A 17,541-nucleotide genomic window follows, 5' to 3' on the forward strand; every position below is an offset into this window, starting at 1 on the left:
CAACATCAAAATTAGCCTGACTCTTCCATCTACCAGTGACAGCTTTGAAAACAGGGCATTGTTGGAAAAGTTTAACCCCCACTTCAAGAAGAATATCCTGATACAACACTTGTCCAGCGTTTATATCTGTCACAGAAACATCTTTGTCTAAAATTGATTTTGTACACAAATCCCTTGTGGGTGATAGACTCATCAGACACTGCTGGGACATTGCACAGAGCTGAAGGAAGAGCTGTGATGGTTATTAAATTGTATCCTGTTCAGCTTTTGTTTGTTGACAGAGAAGAGAAACCTTCCTGTGCCTCTGAGTCTCATAAGTTGCTGACCCCTCAATGGACACAAACCTGATGAATTGTGGTTCCCACTGCAGTGGTGGCACTTGCACCTCCCTCCATCCCCACAGCAGAGCTGCCTTGTCCCACAAAGTCCCTGGCAATGCAGGGATGAAGGAAACAGGACAGGCTGTGGGGATCAGGGGCAGGGCACAGGCAGGGATTTGGGGTGACTGTGAGCCCAGGGCAGGAGCCAGCCCTTGGCCTTGGTGAACCTCATCCAATTGTCCTGGGCCCATGGCTCCAGCCTGTCCAGATCCCTCTGCAGAGCTTCCTGCCCTGCAGCACAGCCACACTCCCACCCAGCTTGGCCTCACCTGGACACTGACTCAGGGTGCCCTCCATGCCCTCGTCCAGATCAGCAAGAAAGAGATTTCACTGCCCTGGCCCCAACCCTGAGCCCTGGGGACACCCCTGGATGTGGCTCCATTGCCCAGCACTCCTTGGGCTGGAATTCTGATTTTTATGGAGCGGTGCCTGCATTTGGTTTTGTTTGCTGACAATAAATGAACATCCCTCTGTGTCTCAGGCAGCTCCTTCTCCAAGGAAAGCAGGTGGGAGTTGGTGCCAAGGAGCTGAAAGCTGCAGGCACAGCCTGGAGGGGAGGGAGCTCAGATTTGCACAAGGCTGCTCTGAGTGCCAGGAGTTGGATTGGGGAAATGGTGGGGTGAGGGTAGGGACAGAGTGTGATTGATTGTCAGCCATAAAGGGTCTTGATTTTCATCTCTATTCAGACTGCATTAGGAGGTGCTGGGGATCAATGTCAACTGGAGATTGCTGATACCAATCTATAAACAGGAAAACAAAACTAAATAGGACAAAAAAACCCCTGCATTTAAAAAAATCTATATAGCATATTCTCTTTGAATACACTTCTGAAATCTGTATAATTAACCATAGAAGAATTTAATTCATTAAAAAGAAAATATTCCCAGAGCCTTGTCTTGTTACAGTGTTTTGATATATTAATGAGTCTTTGTCACAGAATTCCTGAACTGAAGAGCTGAAGATTGAATAAGTCTCTGGAGAACTGAAATCCATCAGGGAACCTCCAAGTTGCTGAGGATCCATCCTCAGCAGAGCAGGAATGAACAGATTCCAGGGGTTTCCAGGCTGCTCAAGAGCTGTGAGCTCACGTGCAGGCACAGGGGCTCCATGGGGACATCTGAGGGGTCTCTGGGCTCCTGAAGATCTGTTTGGTCACACTCAGTCACAGGGGCTCCATGGGGACATCCCAGGGCTCCTTAATCTTCCTAAGGCTCATGAGGTGACAGTCACAGGGCTCCACAGTGACAACAGAGGTGTCTCTGCCCCGTCAAGGAGCCCATTTGTCACAGGCAGTGGCAGGAGTGCAGTGGGGACATCCCTGTGCTCCTAAAGAACAGTGAGGGCACAGACACTCACAGGGGATCCAGGGTGACATCCCAGGAGTGCCCAGGCTGCCAAAGAGCCGGGATGTCACAGACACTCACAGGGGTTCCTGTCATGGGCACAGTGGGATTCACACAAAGTTCATTAGAGAAGCTCCTGTTGGGTCACAAGGTGCAGAAAGGACCTCCAACACCCCAATTACACCCCCAAGCTCCCCCAAACCAGGATCCCCAGGCTTCCTAAACTCCTTCTGTGAGAGGAGCCTGGGAGTGCCTGGATCCAATCCCAGCCCCAGACTTTGTCAAGGATTTATTTGTAAAGGATTATACAGGTGGAATTGAACCTTTGTACAACTTTGTCCCTCAACATTAATAATGGCAAACCAGAAGTATTTATATACATAGAGATATGATTGATTATGATCATGATTAGACATAAAGGTCTGAATCAGAATTATTTACTCCACAGTACAGGAGCTGTAACATCTATTTTAATGTAGTGCTCTAGGAATTGTAGCACTTGTAGCAATTGTATCAAAGCAGAACTAAGTAGAGATGGGTGTCACTCCCCCAGACCAACGACCCTGGGCTCAGGGTCCTTTAGCTCAGCCTCAAGCAGTGACCCTGAGGGGTGTCTACACTCCTCTGAAAAGGAAATTGTCAGGAGATGCTGCCACTAAAATTTGGGATGGGGCTTTTCCAGTCTGAAGTGCTGCCCTGTCAGTCAGATGTGCCCAGGCTGTGCCAGCTCAGCAGCTCTACACAAGTTCTCAGTGGTGTCACTTGGTTGTTCCTTTCTCTGGGGATTTTACCAGCTCTGCCACAGCTCCAGCTCCCTCTCAGGATGTTGAACTTTGGGATGGAGGAGTCAGGCTGGTTTCAGCATTATTCACCCCAAAAGCAGCGTGACTCTCCCTCTTCATTTCCCCCTGGGGCTTTGCAAACAGGGCTTTGCTGGAGTTGTTTGAGCCCATTCCAGGCACAGCCTCCTGCTCCAGCAGGAATTGCCTTTCCTGTGCCATGGCCAGCCCAGGTCCTGCTGCAGGAAAAGCCCCAGGCCAGCCCCAGCACAGAGAAGGGCTTGGGCACAAGAACAGAGAGCCGTGGTGGGACCTGTGCCAGGCAGAGCCTGAGGCACCAAAGGCACCTTGGCAGCAGCAGCTCGCTGCAGGCCATGGCCAGAAGCCTCCTGGTCAAGCCAGCCTGGTGGCCACCACTGCAGAGCTGCTGGCTCAGGGGGGATTTCTGGCTGGGCTCTGCCCCAGCCCACAGAGTGTGACCTCAGCCCTGGCTCTGGCACAGCCCTTGTGCCTGAGCCCTGCAAAGCCCAAAGGTCACCTGTGCCACCCTGGTGCCCATCCCTGCCTCTGGCACTGTCACAGTTCTGTACTCGGTGCTGCCTCCAGCACTGCACCCCTCATCTACAGCCTGAGGGACCAGGAGCTTGAGGATGCCCTGAGGAATTTGACCACTCAGTGCTTTTCAGAAACAATAAAGTGCCTGATTGTTCTGCATAGCATTCAGAATGGAACTCATTACAGACTGCCCACACTGCTTTGGGCCATGTGTCTTTTTTGTTATTCTATTTGGTGTATTCTATTTTTCCACTTGTTTTTCGTTTTTTTAACTTCTGATTATATTTTCCACCAAGGGATGCCATTAGTCACAGTATTGCTCCATCAGTATCTACCGTGCTTGTGTTCAGCAGAGACAGTGAGGAGCCTGGGGCAGAGGGGCAGTGTGCAGGGGGCACACAGCAATGTCCTGGCACAGCCAGAGCTCCTGGGATGGACCTGAGGAGCAGCAGGGCAGGGCCTAGGCTGTGTCTTCGTTCTGGGCACAGCCTGGGAAGGTGCCCTAGGGCAATTGTCCCACACCAGCCCCTGCAACCACCACACCCAGCACTGGTCTCTCCCCCAGCTGGAGGAGGTTGTTTGTCCCTGCATGGAGGGACACTGAGTGACCAGGCCAGCAGGCCATGTTTGGTGTGTACTGAGGAGATTTCAGCAGTGCATCGTGTGTGTGTGGGGAGATGAACCCGAGTGAGCACAAACACCATCACCAGCACATGGCAGGGGGGCACAGTTCTGGTGGCACAAACAGTGCCTTGAGGCCACTACACTCTGGGAAACCACGTGAATTCATTACTGGGCTGTGGTTAGGACTGCATAGAGAGAAACATCCTGGGCATGGAAGGTCCAGGAAAAAATGCTCAGGGCAGCCATGGACTGCACAGAGAGACCATTGGTGTGGGAGTCTGTGGGGAGAAATCAGAGCTGTCTACATTCTGAACAACCCCAAGGACCTGGACAGGGCTGTGCTGTGGGCACTGACCTGGAACTGAGGGATGTGGAAAAGGCCTTTGGTGTCAGGGATGTTGACAAGACTGGGCAGTGTCATTGTGAGACCTCTCTCAAACCCCTTGGAAAGGACAGAGCCATCCCAGAGGGTCCTGGGCACTTCGGAACGGCAGACATGGAACCAGTCTGCAAACAGGGCAGGGAGGGGCACTGGGACAGTCACAGACTGGTCAGGCTCAGCAGGGAAGGGCACGTGGCAAATCCTCCTGCAGCCATTCCAGGCACTGGCAGCACAAGGCAGGGATTGCAGAACACCCGTGGGAAGGAAAAGAAGGGGATGTTGTGTGCCCAGTCTTTAGCCAGACCTGGGACATGGTCTGCTGTGCTCTCCTCAGAGCCAGATTGGAGAGAGCTGGGCTGCAGGAGAGGAACATGGGGTGGGTGAGGATTTGGCTGAACAATCAGGGTCAAATGTCATCCATGGCACAGAGTCCTCTGGGCAGCCACTCCCTGGTGACATTCCTCAGTGACCAGTACTTGACCACCAGTGTGGAACATTTCTATTATCGCTATAAGGGCATGAAATGCACTTTCAATTCCTTTGTGGATGCTGCCAAATTGCAGGGAGTCTGTGACCAAACTCATCTAATAATGGTGACTGCAAAATGTAATTGGGCAAAATGACTAAGTTGGGTAAATTTCTCTTGCCATCAGGGGCCAATCAAGCAACAAAAAAAGGTAGAACTTATGTATCAATTAAAAGGCAGTTCAATAAGGAAAAATCAAACCCAACCAAAAAATAAAAACAAAGCAAGACCCAGCCACAACAGAAAAAGCCCCCATGAACCAAGCAACCACAAAAAGCAAAGGCCATACACAGAAGAATAGCACATCCACAGGAAATCTCCTAGCAGCAGAAAATATTTAACCATGCTGTGGCAGGAGTGGATTCTGTATGTGTAGGTGCTGTTTTGAATAAAAATGTCTTAAAAATGCATCAATTCCCTACTCCCCTTGCCCCCACTACTCTCAGTTTATTGCTGATCGTGGTATAACATGGAATGGAACATCCCTTGGGTCAGTCCAGCCCAGCTGTCCCATCCCTGTTCCCTCAGGAACACTTGCCCACCCCAAGCCCATGGGTTGGAGGGGGTTGCAGACTCGCCTCATGTGGGGCGAGCACTGTGACAAGGACAGGAGAACAGAACAACATTTACTCTTGTCAAGGACAGTAGAACAGAACAGAACAGCCTTGGAGAAATGGATAAAAGATGTAGCTGAGGCAAACAGAAGTCACACAAAATGCAAGGAGGATGCCAGCTCAGCTCTGCAAGGCTGACAAAACAGAAGTTCTACAAAACAACAATATTGCCCTTACTCAAAAGTGGGGATAGAGGAACAGCCACCTAAAAAGGACACTGAAGGATATTGAAGACAGATCCCAAAGAACCATATAAAGACATTCAATAAGGGGTGCAACTATGTCAAATAAAGTCCAAGGAAGAGGGATAGCTAATAAATCACATAATCAATGTGTCTGATAAAAACTCTGTTCATTCAATGTTCATTCGATGCTCTGGGCACTAAGATGGAGCAAGGATTGCCCAAGTGACCACTATGCTGTAATAAAGAATACCTGTTTTCAAATACTCAAAATTGTGTTCAAAAGTTTCTATCCTGTGGATTTCAACATCAGTGCCGTCCTTGACTCCATTATGGCTCTTGCACAGTTTCACAATGGCCCCTTGGTTCCATGAGGCCCTGCTATATAACAGTGGACCCTTGGTTCCATTAAGGTCCGTACTGTCAAAATGGTCTCCTTGGTTCTGCACTGCCACAATGGCTCTCCGTGGTTCCACAAGGCCTTGGTGTGTCACAACAGCCCCTTGGTTCCATGAACTGCCATAGTGTCACCACGGTCTCTTGGATCTGCAGTATCACAATGGACAATTGGTTAAAGCAGCCCTGCAGTGTCACAATGAATATTTGGTTCCATGAGGCCCCACAGTGTCACCATGGCCCCTTGGTTCCACAAAGCCTCACTGTATAACAATGGCCCCTCAGTTCTATGAGGTTTTGTTCTGTCAACAATGGCCTCCTTGGTTCTGCCATGTGAAAATGGCTGCTTGGTTCCAGAAGATTCCTCAGTGTCACAGTGGTCTCCTTGGTTCCATGAGGCTCTGCAGTGTCACAGTGTCCCAACGTTTCCATGCGCTTCTGTCCCATCAACCATGTCCTTTGCTCCAGTGAGGCCCCACAGTGTCACACTGGTCCCTTGGTTCCATGAGGTTTCTGTGGTATCACCATGGTCTCCCTGGATCTGCAGTATCACTATGGACCATTGGTTCCATGTGGCGCTGCTGAGTCACTGTGGCTCCTTGGTTCCATGTAGCCCCACTGTATAACAATGGAATCTTGGTCCCATGAGGTTCTGTACTGTCACAATGGTCTCTATGATTCCACAAGGCCTTGCTGTGTCATACTGGATCCTTGGTTCCCTGAGCTTCCATGGTGCCACCATGGTCTCCTGGCATCTGCATTGTCACAATGGACAACTGGTTCCATTGGACCCTGCTGTGTCACATTAAACCCTTAGTTCCATGAGGTTCTGGAGTGTCACAATGGTCTCTCTGGTTCAACGAGCTCCTGGAGTGTCACAATGGCTGCTTGGTTCCATGAGCTTCCATAATGTCACAATGGTCTCCTTGTTTCTGCAGTGCCATAGTGGACCCTCGGTTCCATAAGGTTCCTAAATGTCACAGATTTCCTTGGTTCCATGTGGCCCTGTTGTGTCACCAGGGCCCCTTGGTTCCATGAGTTCCTGTGCTCTCAACAATGGTTCCTTTGTTCCAATGAGGGGCTGCAATGTCACACTGGACCCTGGGTTCCATGAAGTTCTTCAGTGTCACAGTGGCCCCTTGGAACCATGAGGTCCCATAGTGTCACCACGGTCACCTGAAATCTGTATTGTCACAATGGAACATTGGGTCCATGTGGCCCCTCTGTGTCACAATGGTCTCCTTGATTCCATAATTCCCCCTCAGTGTCACAATGGAGCCTTGTTTCTGTGAGGCTCTGAACTGTCACAATTGTCTCCTTGGTTCCATGAACCCCTGCTGTGTCACAAGGGTCCCCTTGGCTCCATGAGGATACAAAAGCTTCGCATAAACATTGAGCAACATCTGCTTAACACACCTGGGAACATCTGTCTGCATTCAAAAGAGGGGTTAAAGGTGAGGGTGGCACCAGAAGCTTCCATCTGCAACAGAGATTCAGGGAAAGGACAGAGAATTCAGCTGAAATATTCAGAGAATTCTGCTTGCAGAGATCATTTCGGGTCACACTGTCCCTTGTAGGAAGGTGACATCATTCCAGGCAGCCTGGACTGAGCATGTGGTTCCTCAGTGGGGTTTGTTGTTCAGGAAACCTGCTCAGGCTTTTCCATTCTTTCCTCACAAACAGGAAAATTTCTCCTGGGCCTGTGTGCAGGCAGAGCCCTGAGGAGAGCAGGTGGGACATGGTGCAATGGGCTGGGACACCCAGCTGCAGAGCTCAGGGGACAAGGTTCTGCTGCAGGGCACAGGGATGTCAGTCCCAGGAGGGCAATGTCAGACATGGGGAGGCTGGGGGTGAGGAGCAGGTTGTCCAAACAGGGTCAGTCTTCAAGAGGCTCATTCTTCTGCATGCCCAGACCTCCTAAGGAGACATTCAGCATCAAGATCACTTGGGAAATGCTTCAGTCAGCTCTTCTCTGAACTGTAATTTAAAACAAAATACTCACTTGATTAAAGAAAAAAAGTGATGAGGCTCACTTTGAAATCTTCCTCCTTAACAGAACTCCAAACTGACTCCAAGCAGCTGCACAAGCCCTGAAGTAAGACAAAGAGCTCCTGAAGGCTTTCTGTATTTTAATCAGCCTCACAGTGGATTTGGGGCTGAGTCCAGGAGCCCCAGGCACTGAGAGAAGGTTGAAGAAGCTGCTCAAGGAGTCAGAAGCAAAACTCCAAGTCCCTTGGAGCATCAGTGGCCCCACTGAGGGCAGGGAGTGCCAAAGGCTCCCCAGGGACTGGTGAGAGCAGATCCTTGAGGGCAGGATTGCAGGAGCCCAAGGCTGTGAGCAGGGAACTGCAATGCTGAGCAAGGCCTGGGCTGGCTGGAGGAAGCAGAAAGGCCAAGGCCTGAGCCCAGGCCTGGCCCAGCAGGGCCTGTCCCTCACGGGTGGCTCGGGGCTGTTGCTGGGGCAGTGGGATGGCAGGGGCAGCAAGGACAAATGTCATCAAGCTGTGTGACACTCCAGATGCTCATGGAACCAAGGGCCAGTGTGACACAGCAGGGCCTGATGGAAACAAGAGGCCATGGTGAGCCTGCAGGGCTGGAACACCCCAGAACACTGAAATGTTGGGGGTGACCAAAGGTTCCTTTACTCGAGTTTCATGCACAGGAGAAACCAAAGACAGATATTCTCAACATGGCCAGGTGCAAAGAAGATTCTTGATAGGAAGGGACCCACAAGGATCATCCAGTCCAACTCCTAAGTGAATGGCCCACACAGGGATTGAACCCACAACCTCGGTGATACCAGCTCTAACTAATTGAGTTAAGAGGTCAAAATGACACCAAATTTTGCTGGCAAAATATAGACAATCAAGGAACATGGACAAAACATTTCATACAACAACCAATTCAACATAAGTCTCATATCATAGCATTAATTTCCTCAACTTAGACCATTCAACTGAAAAACCTTTAACACTGAAGATACTAAGTTACCCAAAAGTATTTCAGTTAAGTAGGATTAGGAGAAGAAGAAATAGAGAACAACAGAAGATGTGTGAAGGGATACACATATAGTTACCAATGTTTCAGGTTCCAGTCTGGCCAACATGAGAACCCAAGCAGAAGGCAGGATCCACACCATGGGCTGACCTCATGCTCCGGCTTTTAGCCCCCTGGGCCTTCAAGGGCCCCACCCCTTGGGAGGGACTTCCAGTTGTTTGCTCAATCAGAGTCAGGGCAGGAACCAGCTGCTATTGTGTGATTGATTGACAGCTCAGCCAATCAGAGCTGGGTTAGCATTGCCCCTGCTCTGTGATTGGCAGCTGTGCCAGGCCATGGCTGGGGGCGGGGCTCTGTCCCACCACAAACCAAGGCCTGACCCGGCCCTGGCCCCACACGGGCATTCCGAGCATCCCAAGGTGCCTGGGACATCGATCTCATCCAGCCTGTGACCATGGTGACACTGTGGAACCTCATGGAACCATGGGTCAGTTGTGCCAATGTGGACACCATGGTGACACTGTGGTGTTTGATGGAACCAAGGGCCATTGTGACACTCTGGTGCCTCATGGAATCAAGGAGACCATTGTGGAATTTGAGGTCCCCAAGGAACCAAGGGTCCATGGTGATCTTGTGGAGCCTGTAGTGTCACAGAGGAGCCATTGTGACACAGTGAGGGCACATGGAGCCAACGGGCCATTGTGACACATCAGGGCTGTGTGGATCCATGAAAACATTGTGACATTGTGAAGCCTCATGGAAGCACAGGGCCATTGTGACACTGCAGAAGCAAGGGGAACATTGTGACACTGCAGGGCCTCATGGAACCAAGGAAACGTGGGGACACTGTGGGGTCCCATGAAACGAAGGGAACATGGAAGAGTTCTGGCTGGCTGGGCCTCCTGGTGATTTCTGGCAGGTCTGGCTGACCCTGGCATGTCGAGGGCTGCCTCTCACCTGCCCCTGAAGCACTGGGGCTCTGGGCTTTCCTTCCTATGGGAGAGAAGTGTCCTTCTCCTCTAGCTGTCCATGGCCAAAATTGGGATGCCTCCTCCAAATTTCCTGATATACAAAGATTGTTCCCAGATGAAATCTGCCAGGATTAACAGGACTAACTAACTGATCTGTCTGGCTTGGCCACCCATGGGCCACCTCTCATCTGCTTTTGAAACACTGGGACTGTGTGCTTTTCTTTCTTATGGGAAAAAAACATCCATCTTGACCAGGTGCCCATGGCCAAAACTGGGAATCTCCCTCCAGAATTCCCAATATCCAAGGATTGCTCCCAGACAAAATCTGCCATGACTGACAAGTCTGGCTGGCCTTGGCTTCCTCAGGGCCAGCTCTCATCTTCCTTTGAAGCATTGAGGCTCTGTGCTTTCCTAATGAAAAAATAATAATAATAATAATAATTTCCTTCTTCCTGGCCAGATGCCCATGACCAGTATTGAGATTTCACCTCCCAAGTGTCCTATGTCCATGGATAGCCCCTAGATGAAAGGTGCCAGGAGAGACAGGTCTGGCTTGGCCCACGGGTGGCCACTTCTCATCTTGTTCCAAAACCCTTGGACTTCACGCTTTGCTTTTCTGTAGGAAAAATACATCCATCTCAGCCAGGTGCCCATGGACAAAATTGGAATTCCACCTCCAAAACTCCGTACCTCCAAGCATTCCTGCCAAGTGAAAGCTGCCAGGACAGACAGGTCTGGCTGCCCTTGGCCTCTTGGGGGCTGCCTCTTACCTGCTTTCCAAACACTGGGCCTCGGTGCTCTCCTTGTAATGGGAAAGAACCATCCTTTTTCTAAAGGAGTCTGTGGTCAGAATTGAGAATCCTTCCACCAAATTCCATATATCCAAGGATTCCTCCATGACAAAAGCTTCTAGGACAAACAGGTGTGGCTGGTTTGGCCTCCCAGGAGCCACCTCTCTCCTCTTCTGCCTTTCAAACACTTGGGCTCTGTTCTTTCCTTCCTATGGAAAAGAATTGGCCTTCTGTCCAGGGACCAGGACCAAAATTGGGATTTCACCTCCCAAATTCCATATATCCAAAGATTGTGCCAAAACAAAAAGTAGCCCGGACATAGAGGTGTGGCTTGCCCTGTGCTCTGGTGATTTGCTTAGACTATGAGCAGAACATCTTCAACTGCAAACACCTCAGAGAAAACACAAAGATCTCCTGAGGTGGGGTTTGGAGGCTACAAGCACCTGACCACTATACAGGGACAAAGAAGCTCTGTGCTCATTGGGGTGGAGAGAACAGGAGATGAGAGCCATGACAGTGTTTAAAGAGTGGTTTCAGAGACAGTGGATCCTTTTGACATAGTGGAAAACAGCCAGAGAAAGAAAGAATTAATGCCAGCTGGAAAGCCAGGGAGGTCCAGACTGGAAAAAAGGAGAAAGGAATTTTGCTCTAAGGGCAGAGGTGTGGTGCTAGACATCCCCCAGAAGGAGTCTGGAGCAGCCCAAGGCTTTGTGTGTGCAGGCAGAGGCAGGCAGGAGGCAGAGCTGTCAGCAAAGGAAGGGGCCAGCGAGGTGGGGCAGCCGGGGGATGACGACAGCCTGCAGGGACAGAGGCGCAGGGCATGGACACCGTAGGACAGCCTGGGCTGCAGAGGCCACAGGGATGGGCAGCAGCTGAAAGGCCCTGACACAGCCAACTCCTGCAGCACTTGGGCCATGCAGGCTGGCCCTGGGCCTGAGGCCAGCAGGGGACAAGTGAGCCTTGCTATGCTGGGGCCTCATTGCCTCCTTGTCCCTGCTCAGCAGCCTGGCAGGGGCCGCCCCATGGTGCTGCCCTTGGCATTGCACATGCCCAGAGCCCAGTGGCCCGGCAAGAGCCCTGAGCAATGAGGGAGGGACAGGATCTGCCTTGCCAGGGGCTGGGGCTCAGCCCTTGGCCCTTTGCATTCCTGAAACACATCCAGGTGTGCTCAGCATCAGAGACACCTTTCCCTTGCTTGTCCTCACCTGTCATCAGTGCCTCCAGTGTTCTGCTCTAACTGGAATCTGGAGGAGTCATATCCCTCAGTGGAACCCATTAAAGTTAAAGAAACTTTGGAGCTTGAACATGACTTTGAGTTCTTGAGAAGTTTTCCTTCAGCTTTCTCTCAGGGACAGAGGTCCAGGAACTCAGAACTATTGGAAAATCCCAGCTCTACAGAGACAGGGTAAATGAGAAGGGTTTTAAAAATATTTTATTCCATTATTAGACTCCTTGAAGGGTGAAAAATGAGAGATATAAAACTCCATGCCATTGTATCCGAAGCCAAGTTATTTCCTGGTTTCAATATTTTATAAATATTTTTCAGCCTATTAGCTTTTGCCACACAATGGTGCTAATACTTCTAACACCAATCACCTTGTATTTTACTCCATGTAGTCTTGCCACAATGCATCTTTCACAGTTCTAATTCTCAAAAATATCTGATCTTTTTGCAAGGCCATTGTTTGAAACTTGTTTCTAGTTCAATGTCTCTCTCAACAATGTCTTCTCTATTCCAGGGCCTTTCTGAGTCAGCACAGTTATCTCAGAGTTTGCATCCAGATGTACAAGACTGTGTGAGCTTTCAGTCAGGCTTTGAGAATCCTTTACAAATCCATTTCTCACAAATATCAATCACAGAATGCTGCAATCACCTCTGCTCTAAAGACAACTGTAATAAAATACACCCTTGAAAATTGGAATGGATATTTCTAAGAAGCTCTTTGTCATATTTCTTTATAACTGGAGTTGAAAAACTTCTGAATGAACTGGACCAGACCAGAAGGAAATCAAGGCAGAACTGTTGTTTTCAAGGAAACCTCTGAAGAATTTGGTCAGAATCGAACTCCAAACTTTCTGTTACTGTTCATGGGTCTCACTGAGGGACACAACTGAGAAAGTGTGCCCAGGTTCCAGTGAGAGCAGGAAATTGGAGGCAGAGATGACAGGTGGTGTGGGAAATGCAGGCACAGAGAGCTCTCAGGGCCTTGTGCAAACAGTCTCAGAGATTGAGATGGATACAAGGTTTGACCTAAGACCTTGGAGAAATCTTGGGGAATCAGAGCATTAAAAGGAAAATTGATATAAAACAAGAATATAAGTTTGTACTTGAAGTAGAAATATGTTTTAAGCAAACAGAAATATGTATTATGTAAGAAAAGTAGTATAAGTTATATAGCAAAAATTTTAAAGTTTAGCAGTAGAACCTGTTATATAATTAACTACAATTTTAAGATGCATCAATGTAAGTTTGTGAAGTGTTTTATGATTGGTTGTAAAAATGACACATTGCGGCAAAGCCATGAGAAGGAAAGCAATTAATGATTGGTGTAAAAGGATGCTGGCAAACTTCACAGAAGTATTGGATTGGCTAAAAAAACAAACATAAAGCATTGTAACTAAGAATGAGGAGGCTTCTGATAGTTTGGTGTTGGATGTAACAACTTTAATGTCTCACCTTTCTATGAGACTGACACCATGAGGCCATAAACCATCTTTTACAACGTCTCTCAGTTGCCTCATCTCTTGTAATATCAATTTCCCAGTACACATTTTTTTGACATCAGACATGACTAATGAAATCAATAGGGACTTATGGACACCAGGTCTATCCCATTAAAGTCAATAAGGATTTAGGGATACCTGGTTTATCCATTGAAGACAATGGGCTTCTCGTGAAATTTGGTCCTAAAATGGGGAAATTTCGGGAAATTTCGGGGAAATTTGGGGAAATTTCGGGGAAATCTTGGGCTGAATTCTGGGAATTTCCACTCCAAGATTGCAGTGCCCATGCTCTGGATGTCCTGGATGAATTCCTGGAGGCCAGTCCCAAATTCCTCATCCCTCACCTGCTGTCCATGGTGGAGCTGTGTTTCCAGGTAAGCTCAAAAATGTCCATTTTCAGCTGGAAATCTGGAAATTCTGAGCCCTAAATTGTGATTTTTAGCACCAAAAATGTTGGGACATCAGCTCTGCCCACTGAAGTCAAAAGGGATTGAAGGACACCAGGTCTACCCATTGATAGGGCTTGATTGGGAAGAATTACTGTTTAAACTGGGAGAACTGGGAAGGGCTAAGGAGGGACACTGGGGTGACTGGGAGCAATGAAGCAAAAGTGGGGCCACTGGGAGGGATTTGTAGAGATAAATGGAGATAAACAGGACTCCAGGTCTAACCCACAGAAATCAATAGGAATTTGGAGAGAGCAGATTTATACTTTAAAGACAATGGAGTTTAGGGGTACCAGGTCTACCCTGTCTAAGTAATGAGGACGTTTGACACTCGTTTTGAGGGTCCCAGGGATTTTGGGTGATCCAGGTATCCAAGGGGTACCCAGGTGTACCCACGTGATTTTTGGGGATACCCAGGTGTACCCAGGTGATTGCTGGGGGGGATCCAGGTGATTTTGGGCAGTATCCAGGTGTACCCAGATAATTTTGGGGGATATTCAGGTTATTATTGGGGCACCCAAGTACCCTGACTCACCCTGACAGGCCAGGAGAAGATGATGGCCACTGTCCTCCCCGTCAACATGGACACAGATGACCCTTGGCAGCTGTGGGGCTGTTACAGGGCACTCCAACATTCAGGGGGTACCCAAAACTGCAGGTGAAAACATCAGGGGTGGGAGGGAGCCCTGAGTTACCTCAGGAGAGGATGCAGTGCAGGTACAGCCAGGTGCTTTGGTACATGAGGTTGGTGAAGATGGTATTCTGCAGCAGCTCCAGCTCTGTGTGGGCAAAGGAGGCACCCCAAAATCTCAGGGGGACACCGTGGGAAATCCCAATATCTCGATGGGGGCACCCAGGTATCCAGGAGCTGAGTTCTACCCATTAAAGTCAATGGGGATTTAGGAACACCAGGTCTACCCATTCAACCCAACAGAACCCAACAGCTCACACTTTAGGCGAGGGAGGGGCTGGAAAATTTTGGGGATCTCGCAAAATTGTGGGAGTTTTTTGGGGAATCCCTCGCCTTCCTTCAGCCTTCCAGGGGACAGTGCCCTTGCCGTAGTTCCTGGTGGGCATCAGCAGCCCCAGGCAGTGTTGCCAGGCTGAGAAGTTGGAGAAGCTGTGGCTCAGCAGGGCCCTGGTGAAGGCCAGCTCGGCCTTGTGGTCCTGCCTGGCTGCAAGTGCCTAGCAGTGTTCCCAGGTGTGGACTGGGAAGGCACCAGTATAAACAAGTAAGCATTTGAACCACTCCCGAGGTCCTGAGGCCTGTGGCAGCAGCTCCCAGTATAAACCAGTAAGGCCTCATGCACCCAAACCCATTCCAAGTGAAGTCTAGGGGCTCCTAGTGTGGTCCTGGGGCTCCCAGGTTTATACTGGGAGGGCACCAGTATAAACCAGTAAGCACTGGGAGCCACCCCTGAGCCCCTGAGCCCATAGCAGCAGCTCCCTGTAGAAACCAGTAAGCACAACCTGAAGTCACTCCCAGTTGGTCCCAAGTTCCATCCCAGTACAAACCAGTAAGGCCAGCATCCCCCGAATTTGCTCCCAGTAGAGTGCCAAGCATCCCCAAGACCCCTCCCAGTATAATCCAGTACACCCCAGTTTAACCCAGTAAAATCCAGAATATCTCTGTATAACCCAGTATAAACCACTACAATCCAGTCACCCCCAGCACCCCATCCTAGTACAAACCAGTATAATCCAGTACAAGGCACAGTCGGCCACTAGGTCCTCCCAGCCAGCAGGGGGCACTCATACACCCTTGCTTCCTTTCCCCCTGGAATCCAGTACAAACCAGTAACACCACAGCACCCTATCCCAGCACAAACCAGTACAAACCACTCACAGTTGCAGGGGTCGGCCACCAGGAGGTGCTCGCACAGTGCCAGGTCCTCCCGGCCAGCAGGGGGCGCTGCAGTGTCCAGTGTGACCCTACAGAACCAAGGAAACCCCTGTGACACTGCGGGGCCCCACGGAACCAAGAGTCCATTGTGAGACACCTGGGCCACGTGGAGCCAAGGAACCATTGTGACACTGGGGAAACTCATGGGACCAAGGGTCCACTGTGACATTGTGGGGCCTCATGGAACCTGTGAGCCATTGTGACACTGCACGGCCTTGTGGAACCAAGGAGACCACGGTGACACTGTGGGGCCACCTGGAACCAAGAGTCCATTGTGACACTCTGGAACTACAGAGACCATTGTTGAGAGTATGGAACCTCGAGGAGCCAAAAGTCCCCTGTGACAGAGCAAGACGTCATGGAACCCAAAAGAGCATTGTGCCACCATTGGCCCCATGGACCCAAATCTCCATTGTGACAGAACAGAACCTCATGGAACCAAGGGGCCTTTGTGACACTGCAGGGCCTCAGGGAACCAAAGAGTCCAGGGGTCTGAAACATTCATTGCAGATTTCTGAGTTTGGAAAGGGGAACCTGATGGTGGTACCTTGGGCTGGCACACACTAATCTAACGTGTGTTTTCAATGAGGAAATTAGGGAGTTTTAGATTGGAAAAAAAAAAAGGAAAAGCATCTCTTTTCCTGAAAGTTGCCTATTCTCCAAACTAAGCAGGTCCCAGGTGAGTAAGGACAGACAGGATGGGGCTGGGGAATGTGGAGCAAGGTTATCCACAGTGGCTCAGATCTCATGGCACAGCTTCTCTGAGCAGGCCAGACCTCCTGAGGGGAGACCCTGGATGAATATCAATCACAGAATGCTGCAATCACCTCTGCTCTAAAGAGAATAGTAATGAAATACACCCTTTAAAATAAGATTGTGTATTTCTCAGAATCTCTTGGAAATATGTCTCCATAACTGGATTTGAAAATCTTTCTAATGAATGGCACCAGACGAGAGGGAAATCAAGGCAGAGCCATGGTTTGTCAGGACTTGCTTGATCCCAGTGAGCCCCGTGGTGCATTTGGTGCTGAGCCCTTGAACCTCAGGGCCTGAGAAGAGATTGCACAAACCTTTCCACGAGTCCAAGGCAGAAGAAAAACCCAAAGTGTCTCAAAGCATTAATGGGTCTCACTGAAGTCCATCCCCAACACAGGCTCCTCATGGACTCCTTGGAGGAGAGAATTGGACAGCAGGATTGCCCAAAAACCTCTCAGAGAGTCAGAGAAGAAAGGAAAATCCAAACTACCTTTAAAACCTTGAGTATCTCAATGTATTAATGAGACCCACTGAGTGTCAATATAAAGCTCTCAAGGGACTAATTAAAGTAGATAATTGGGGCCATGATTGCATAAACTACTAGAAGAGTTGGTGCCAAAAGGGAACCTCCAAGTACCTTAAAAAATGAAGTATCTTGAAGCATTAATCAGCCCCGCTGAGTGTTGTTACTGATAAAGCCTCTCAAGGGACTAATTAAAGAAGATAATTGGAGGCCATGATTGCACAAAGCTCTCAGAGACTCCAAGGAAAAAGCAAAATCCAAAGTCCTCTGAAAAACCTGCAGTCCCTGGGAGCATGAAGGAGCCCCCCAGGGCCATTCCTGACCAAGGCTCCCCAGGGACTCGTCCCAGCACATCCCTGAGGCCACTGGGATGTGGGGGGATGCTGAGGGCAGGACAAGGGGTGACAGTGGCCAGCCTTGCTGGGGCTGTGTCAGGAGGCCCCAGTGGCTCAGGACAAGGTGTCTCCTCCCAGCCCTTGGTGACACAGACCCTGCTGTGCCCCAGGGCACCGAGACTTGGCTTCTCTTTATTCCCACCTGTCATCTCTGCCTCCAATTTCCTGCTCTAACTGGAACCTGGGGACATTTTCTCAGTTGTGTCCCACAGTAGGGCCCATTAAAACTTTAGGAAACTCTGGAGTTTGATTGT

This window comes from Sturnus vulgaris, unplaced genomic scaffold (genome assembly GCF_052056855.1).
Source record: "Sturnus vulgaris isolate bStuVul1 unplaced genomic scaffold, bStuVul1.hap1 Scaffold_192, whole genome shotgun sequence".
NCBI lineage: Eukaryota > Metazoa > Chordata > Aves > Passeriformes > Sturnidae > Sturnus > Sturnus vulgaris.